Below are 7,822 nucleotides of genomic sequence, written 5' to 3'. Positions count from 1 at the left end.
ACCAGGCGCACAGAAATCAGCAGAAGGTCGCTGCTTTTTTTTTAATTCTCTTTTTTTCTTGTTTCTCTTTGTATTTCGTTGCTCTCTTTTTTCGCTCTCATTTTTCCATTTTCCGTCTCAACTTTCCACCGCTCAAATGGCAGAAAACCGTTAAATTCAAATCTGAGATACCAGGCGCACAGAAATCAGCAGAAGGTCGCTGGTTTTTTTAATTCTCTTTTTTTCTTTGTTTCTCTTTGTATTTCGCTGCTCTTTTTTTTCGCTCTCATTTTTTCCCATTTTCCGCCCCCACTTTCCACCGCTCAAATGGCAGAAAACCGTTAAATTCAAATCAGAGATACCAGGCGCACAGAAATCAGCAGAAGGTCGCTGCTTTTTTTTAATTCTCTTTTTTTCTTGTTTCTCTTTGTATTTCGTTGCTCTCTTTTTTCGCTCTCATTTTTCCCATTTTCTGCCTCCACTTTTCACCACTCAACTGGCAGAAACCCGTTAAATTCAAATCAGAGATACCAGGCGCACAGAAATCAGCAGAAGGTCGCTGCTTTTTTTTAATTCTCTTTTTTTCTTGTTTCTCTTTGTATTTCGTTGCTCTCTTTTTTCGCTCTCATTTTTCCATTTTCCGTCTCAACTTTCCACCGCTCAAATGGCAGAAAACCGTTAAATTCAAATCTGAGATACCAGGCGCACAGAAATCAGCAGAAGGTCGCTGGTTTTTTTAAATTCTCTTTTTTTCTTGTTTCTCTTTGTATTTCGCTGCTCTCTTTTTTCCCTCTCATTTTTTCCCATTTTCCGCCCCTACTTTCCACCGCTCAAATGGCAGAAAACCGTTAAATTCAAATCAGAGATACCAGGCGCACAGAAATCAGCAGAAGGTCGCTGCTTTTTTTTAATTCTCTTTTTTTCTTGTTTCTCTTTGTATTTCGTTGCTCTCTTTTTTCGCTCTCATTTTTCCCATTTTCTGCCTCCACTTTTCACCACTCAAATGGCAGAAAACCGTTAAATTCAAATCAGAGATACCAGGCGCACAGAAATCAGCAGAAGGTCGCTGCTTTTTTTTAATTCTCTTTTTTTCTTGTTTCTCTTTGTATTTCGTTGCTCTCTTTTTTCGCTCTCATTTTTCCCATTTTCCGCCTCAACTTTCCACCGCTCAAATGGCAGAAAACCGTTAAATTCAAATCAGAGATACCAGGCGCACAGAAATCAGCAGAAGGTCGCTGCTTTTTTTTAATTCTCTTTTTTTTCGTTTCTCTTTGTATATCGTTGCTCTCTTTTTTCGCTCTCATTTTTCCCATTTTCTGCCTCCACTTTCCACCGCTCAAATGGCAGAAAACCGTTAAATTCAAATAAGAGATACCAGGCGCACAGAAATCAGCAGAAGGTCGCTGCTTTTTTTAAATTCTCTTTTTTTCTTGTTTCTCTTTGTATTTCGTTGTTCTCTTATTTCGCTCTCATTTTTCCCATTTTCTGCCTCCACTTTCCACCGCTCAAATGGCAGAAAACCGTTAAATTCAAATCTGAGATACCAGGCGCACAGAAATCAGCAGAAGGTCGCTGGTTTTTTTAAATTCTATTTATTTTCTTGTTTCTCTTTGTATTTCGTTGCTCTCTTTTTTCGCTCTCATTTTTCCCATTTTCCGCCTCCACTTTCCACCGCTCAAATGGCAGAAAACCGTTAAATTCAAATCTGAGATACCAGGCGCACAGAAATCAGCAGAAGGTCGCTGCTTTTTTTAAATTCTCTTTTTTTTTGTTTCTCTTTGTATTTCGTTGCTCTCTTTTTTCGCTCTCATTTTTCCCATTTTCTGCCTCCACTTTTCACCACTCAACTGGCAGAAAACCGTTAAATTCAAATCAGAGATACCAGGCGCACAGAAATCAGCAGAAGGTCGCTGCTTTTTTTTAAATTCTCTTTTTTTCTTGTTTCTCTTTGTATTTCGCTGCTCTCTTTTTTCCCTCTCATTTTTTTCCCATTTTCCGCCCGTACTTTCCACCGCTCAAATGGCAGAAAACCGTTAAATTCAAATCTGAGATACCAGGCGCACAGAAATCAGCAGAAGGTCGCTGCTTTTTTTTCGTTTCTCTTTGTATTTCGTTGCTCTCTTTTTTCGCTCTCATTTTTCCCATTTTCTGCCTCCACTTTTCACCACTCAACTGGCAGAAAACCGTTAAATTCAAATCTGAGATACCAGTTGCACAGAAATCAGCAGAAGGTCGCTGCTTTTTTTTAATTCTCTTTTTTTCTTGTTTCTCTTTGTATTTCGTTGCTCTCTTTTTTCGCTCTCATTTTTCCCATTTTCTGCCTCCACTTTCCACCGCTCAAATGGCAGAAAACCGTTAAATTCAAATCAGAGATACCAGGCGCACAGAAATCAGCAGAAGGTCGCTGCTTTTTTTAAATTCTCTTTTTTTTCGTTTCTCTTTGTATTTCGTTGCTCTCTTTTTTCGCTCTCATTTTTCCCATTTTCTGCCTCCACTTTTCACCACTCAACTGGCAGAAACCCGTTAAATTCAAATCAGAGATACCAGGCGAACAGAAAACAGAAGAAGGTCGCTGGTTTTTTTAAATTCTATTTATTTCTTGTTTCTCTTTGTTTTTCGTTGCTCTCTTTTTTCGCTCTCATTTTTCCATTTTCCGCCTCAACTTTCCACCGCTCAAATGGCAGAAAACCGTTAAATTCAAATCTGAGATACCAGGCGCACAGAAATCAGCAGAAGGTCGCTGCTTTTTTTAAATTCTCTTTTTTTCTCGTTTCTCTTTGTATTTCGTTGCTCTCTTTTTTCGCTCTCATTTTTCCATTTTCCGCCTCAACTTTCCACCGCTCAAATGGCAGAAAACCGTTAAATTCAAATCAGAGATACCAGGCGCACAGAAATCAGCAGAAGGTCGCTGCTTTTTTTTAATTCTCTTTTTTTCTTGTTTCTCTTTGTATTTCGTTGCTCTCTTTTTTCGCTCTCATTTTTTCCCATTTTCCGCCTCCACTTTCCACCGCTCAAATGGCAGAAAACCGTTAAATTCAAATCTGAGATACCAGGCGCACAGAAATCAGCAGAAGGTCGCTGCTTTTTTTTAATTCTCTTTTTTTTCGTTTCTCTTTGTATATCGTTGCTCTCTTTTTTCGCTCTCATTTTTCCCATTTTCTGCCTCCACTTTTCACCACTCAACTGGCAGAAAACCGTTAAATTCAAATCTGAGATACCAGTTGCACAGAAATCAGCAGAAGGTCGCTGCTTTTTTTAAATTCTCTTTTTTTCTTGTTTCTCTTTGTATTTCGTTGCTCTCTTTTTTCGCTCTCATTTTTCCCATTTTCCGCCTCAACTTTCCACCGCTCAAATGGCAGAAAACCGTTAAATTCAAATCAGAGATACCAGGCGCACAGAAATCAGCAGAAGGTCGCTGCTTTTTTTTAATTCTCTTTTTTTCTTGTTTCTCTTTGTATTTCGTTGCTCTCTTTTTTCGCTCTCATTTTTCCCATTTTCCGCCTCAATTTTCCACCGCTCAAATGGCAGAAAACCGTTAAATTCAAATCTGAGATACCAGGCGCACAGAAATCAGCAGAAGGTCGCTGCTTTTTTTTAATTCTCCTTTTTTCTTGTTTCTCTTTGTATTTCGTTGCTCTCTTTTATCGCTCTCATTTTGCCCATTTTCCGCCTCAATTTTCCACCGCTCAAATGGCAGAAAACCGTTAAATTCAAATCTGAGATACCAGGCGCACAGAAATCAGCAGAAGGTCGCTGGTTTTTTTAAATTATCTTTTTTTCTTGTTTCTCTTTGTATTTCGTTGCTCTCTTTTTTCGCTCTCATTTTTCCGATTTTCTGCCTCCACTTTCCACCGCTCAAATGGCAGAAAACAGTTAAACTCAAATCTGAGATACCAGGCGCACAGAAATCAGCAGAAGGTCGCTGCTTTTTAAATTCTCTTTTTTTCTTGTTTCTCTTTGTATTTCGTTGCTCTCTTTTTTCGCTCTCATTTTTCCCATTTTCTGCCTCCACTTTCCACCGCTCAAATGGCAGAAAACAGTTAAATTCAAATCTGAGATACCAGGCGCACAGAAATCAGCAGAAGGTCGCTGCTTTTTAAATTCTCTTTTTTTCTTGTTTCTCTTTGTATTTCGTTGCTCTCTTTTTTCGCTCTCATTTTTCCCATTTTCTGCCTCCACTTTCCACCACTCAAATGGCAGAAAACCGTTAAATTCAAATCTGAGATACCAGGCGCACAGAAATCAGCAGAAGGTCGCTGTTTTTTTTTAATTCTCTTTTTTTCTTGTTTCTCTTTGTATTTCGCTGCTCTCTTTTTTCCCTCTCATTTTTTCCCATTTTCCGCCCCTACTTTCCACCGCTCAAATGGCAGAAAACCGTTAAATTCAAATCTGAGATACCAGGCGCACAGAAATCAGCAGAAGGTCGCTGCTTTTTAAATTCTCTTTTTTTCTTGTTTCTCTTTGTATTTCGTTGCTCTCTTTTTTCGCTCTCATTTTTCCCATTTTCTGCCTCCACATTCCACCGCTCAAATGGCAGAAATCCGTTAAATTCAAATCTGAGATACCAGGCGCACAGAAATCAGCAGAAGGTCGCTGGTTTTTTTAAATTCTCTTTTTTTCTTGTTTCTCTTTGTATTTCGTTGCTCTCTTTTTTCGCTCTCATTTTTCCGATTTTCTGCCTCCACTTTCCACCGCTCAAATGGCAGAAAACAGTTAAATTCAAATCTGAGATACCAGGCGCACAGAAATCAGCAGAAGGTCGCTGCTTTTTTTAAATTCTCTTTTTTTCTTGTTTCTCTTTGTATTTCGCTGCTCTCTTTTTTCCCTCTCATTTTTTCCCATTTTCCGCCCCTACTTTCCACCGCTCAAATGGCAGAAAACCGTTAAATTCAAATCTGAGATACCAGGCGCACAGAAATCAGCAGAAGGTCGCTGCTTTTTTTAAATTCTCTTTTTTTCTTGTTTCTCTTTGTATTTCGTTGCTCTCTTTTATCGCTCTCATTTTGCCCATTTTCCGCCTCAATTTTCCACCGCTCAAATGGCAGAAAACCGTTAAATTCAAATCTGAGATACCAGGCGCACAGAAATCAGCAGAAGGTAAGGTAGGCAGAAGGTAGCAGCAGGGAAAAATGAGAGGGAAAAAAGAGAGCAGCGAAATACAAAGAGAAACGAGAAAAAAAGAGAATTAAAAAAAAGCAGCGACCTTCTGCTGATTTCTGTGCGCCTGGTATCTCAGATTTGAATTTAACGGTTTTCTGCCATTTGAGCGGTGGAAAGTGGGCGGAAAAAATGGGCAAAAATGAGAGGGAAAAAAGAGCAAGCGAAATACAAAGAGAAACAAGAAAAAAAGAGAATTTAAAAAAACCAGCGACCTTCTGCTGATTTCTGTGCGCCTGGTATCTCTGATTTGAATTTAACTGATTTCTGCCATTTGAGCGGTGGAAAGTGGAGGCAGAAAATGGGAAAAATGAGAGCGAAAAAAGAGAGCAACGAAATACAAAGAGAAACAAGAAAAAAAGAGAATTTAAAAAAAGCAGCGACCTTCTGCTGATTTCTGTGCGCCTGGTATCTCAGATTTGAATTTAACTGATTTCTGCCATTTGAGCGGTGGAAAGTGGAGGCAGAAAATGGGCAAAATGAGAGCTTAAAAAGAGAGCAACGAAATACAAAGAGAAACAAGAAAAAAAGAGAATTTAAAAAAACCAGCGACCTTCTGCTGATTTCTGTGCGCCTGGTATCTCAGATTTGAGTTTAACTGTTTTCTGCCATTTGAGCGGTGGAAAGTGGAGGCAGAAAATCGGAAAAATGAGAGCGAAAAAAGAGAGCAACGAAATACAAAGAGAAACAAGAAAAAAAGAGAATTTAAAAAAACCAGCGACCTTCTGCTGATTTCTGTGCGCCTGGTATCTCAGATTTGAATTTAACGGTTTTCTGCCATTTGAGCGGTGGAAAATTGAGGCGGAAAATGGGCAAAATGAGAGCGATAAAAGAGAGCAACGAAATACAAAGAGAAACAAGAAAAAAAGAGAATTAAAAAAAACCAGCGACCTTCTGCTGATTTCTGTGCGCCTGGTATCTCAGATTTGAATTTAACGGTTTTCTGCCATTTGAGCGGTGGAAAATGGAGGCAGAAAATGGGAAAAATGAGAGCGAAAAAAGAGAGCAACGAAATACAAAGAGAAACAAGAAAAAAAGAGAATTTAAAAAGACAGCGACCTTCTGCTGATTTCTGTGCGCCTGGTATCTCAGATTTGAATTTAACGGTTTTCTGCCATTTGAGCGGTGGAAAATGGAGGCAGAAAATGGGAAAAATGAGAGCGAAAAAAGAGAGCAACGAAATACAAAGAGAAACAAGAAAAAAAGAGAATTTAAAAAAACCAGCGACCTTCTGCTGATTTCTGTGCGCCTGGTATCTCAGATTTGAATTTAACGGTTTTCTGCCATTTGAGCGGTGGAAAATTGAGGCGGAAAATGGGCAAAATGAGAGCGATAAAAGAGAGCAACGAAATACAAAGAGAAACAAGAAAAAAGGAGAATTAAAAAAAAGCAGCGACCTTCTGCTGATTTCTGTGCGCCTGGTATCTCAGATTTGAATTTAACGGTTTTCTGCCATTTGAGCGGTGGAAAATTGAGGCGGAAAATGGGAAAAATGAGAGCGAAAAAAGAGAGCAACGAAATACAAAGAGAAACAAGAAAAAAAGAGAATTTAAAAAAAGCAGCGACCTTCTGCTGATTTCTGTGCGCCTGGTATCTCTGATTTGAATTTAACGGTTTTCTGCCATTTGAGCGGTGGAAAGTTGAGGCGGAAAATGGGAAAAAGAGAGCGAAAAAAGAGAGCAACGAAATACAAAGAGAAACAAGAAAAAAAGAGAATTTAAAAAAAGCAGCGACCTTCTGCTGATTTCTGTGCGCCTGGTATCTCTGATTTGAATTTAACGGTTTTCTGCCATTTGAGCGGTGGAAAATTGAGGCGGAAAATGGGCAAAATGAGAGCGATAAAAAGAGAGCAACGAAATACAAAGAGAAACAAGAAAAAAAGAATTTAAAAAAAGCAGCGACCTTCTGCTGATTTCTGTGCGCCTGGTATCTCAGATTTGAATTTAACGGTTTTCTGCCATTTGAGCGGTGGAAAGTAGGGGCGGAAAATGGGAAAAAATGAGAGGGAAAAAAGAGAGCAACGAAATACAAAGAGAAACAAGAAAAAAAGAGAATTTAAAAAAACCAGCGACCTTCTGCTGATTTCTGTGCGCCTGGTATCTCAGATTTGAATTTAACGGTTTTCTGCCATTTGAGCGGTGGAAAGTGGAGGCAGAAAATGGGAAAAATGAGAGCGAAAAAAGAGAGCAACGAAATACAAAGAGAAACAAGAAAAAAGAGAATTTAAAAAAAGCAGCGACCTTCTGCTGATTTCTGTGCGCCTGGTATCTCAGATTTGAATTTAACTGTTTTCTGCCATTTGAGCGGTGGAAAGTGGAGGCAGAAAATGGGAAAAATGAGAGCGAAAAAAGAGAGCAACGAAATACAAAGAGAAACAAGAAAAAAAGAGAATTTAAAAAGCAGCGACCTTCTGCTGATTTCTGTGCGCCTGGTATCTCAGATTTGAATTTAACTGTTTTCTGCCATTTGAGCGGTGGAAAATTGAGGCGGAAAATGGGCAAAATGAGAGCGATAAAAGAGAGCAACGAAATACAAAGAGAAACAAGAAAAAAAGAGAATTTAAAAAGCAGCGACCTTCTGCTGATTTCTGTGCGCCTGGTATCTCAGATTTGAATTTAACGGTTTTCTGCCATTTGAGCGGTGGAAAATGGAGGCAGAAAATGGGAAAAATGAGAGCGAAAAAAGA

Source organism: Drosophila obscura, unplaced genomic scaffold (genome assembly GCF_018151105.1).
Source record: "Drosophila obscura isolate BZ-5 IFL unplaced genomic scaffold, ASM1815110v1 contig_1, whole genome shotgun sequence".
Lineage (NCBI taxonomy): Eukaryota > Metazoa > Arthropoda > Insecta > Diptera > Drosophilidae > Drosophila > Drosophila obscura.
Note: the sequence above shows the minus strand (reverse complement) of the source record.